Source organism: Mobula birostris, chromosome 7 (assembly GCF_030028105.1).
Source record: "Mobula birostris isolate sMobBir1 chromosome 7, sMobBir1.hap1, whole genome shotgun sequence".
In the NCBI taxonomy this organism is placed as follows: Eukaryota; Metazoa; Chordata; class Chondrichthyes; order Myliobatiformes; family Myliobatidae; genus Mobula; species Mobula birostris.
Genome location: NC_092376.1, coordinates 67,930,347 through 67,931,579, shown reverse-complemented (window position 1 = coordinate 67,931,579; position 1,233 = coordinate 67,930,347).

The window sequence follows — 1,233 nt, the reverse complement described above, 5'->3', positions numbered from 1 at the left end:
TATTGTGGAGTTTTCTAACCTTTGGATAATTGAAGTGATTGCCTTTTGTTCTTTTACCAATGGGTGGCATTTGAACAGGGAGTTTTTTTTTCATACCGACCAGGAGAGAAACAAATGGTGAATAATAGCCAACAGTCATTTAGAGGATTGTGTCTGACTGATAGATTCATAGCGTCTTACAAAAATCAAGTGTTGAGACTAATAGATTTGGACTAAGACTATGATTTTGTATAACTAATTGCTGAGCTGGTTAGTGTACAAATAGCATTAACATTTTAAAGCAAGGACTCTACTTATTTTTATCCCATGAGAGAGCTGCTAAAGTTCTCAGTTATCTCTGATAATGCCTGTTGTTGCAATGAGGGAATGGGGTGGTGTTGGGGCAGTGGCTTTGTCTAGTTTTCTGCAAAAGCTTGTCAAAACGCACATATGTGCTTCGGGTAATAGGTGAAGCAAAACTCAATAGCTTACCATCTTTGCAAGCCAGATCCATGAGTTTCCTTTCATGCATTATCTAATTGTTTTAATTTAGCAGAGGACTTTATACTTAATATAATTGTCATCTTCATTAGAATTCTCACAACTGATTGTTCTTTCTTTGAAAATTCTCAATGTTTTGTTGGATCTCATTTATCCATTTGTAAATTCAAATTAATTTCAGGAGGAGCTACCAAAATACTATGGAGAACCAGAAGATGTCAGTGCATTTATTTGCCACAGTTTAAGGATGCAGTAAAATTGCAGTGTGAATCATTCGCAATTCTTTCAACATTTTTGGAACCTTTCTCGTAAATGTATTGATATGACAATAGGTGCAGGAGTAGGCCATTCAGCCCTTTGAGCCAGCACCGCCATTCACTGTGATCATGGCTGATCATCCACAATCAGTACCCCGTTCCTGCTTTCTCCCCATATCCCTTGACTCCAACACCTTTAAGAGCTCTATCTAACTCTTTCTTGAAAGCATCCAGAGAATTGGCCTCCACTGCCTTCTGAGGCAGAGCATTCCACTGATCCACAACTCTGGGTGAAAAAGTTTTTCCTCAAATCCGTTCTAAATGGCCTACCCCTTATTCTTAAACTGTGGCCTCTGGTTCTGGATCCCCCCAGCATCGGGAACATGTTTCCTGCCTCTAGTGTGTCCAATCAGTTAATAATCTTATATGATTCTGACAGTGATGCAGGTGGATGCTTCCCTGGTATCATGGATTCTTGATTACCTGACTGGCAGAC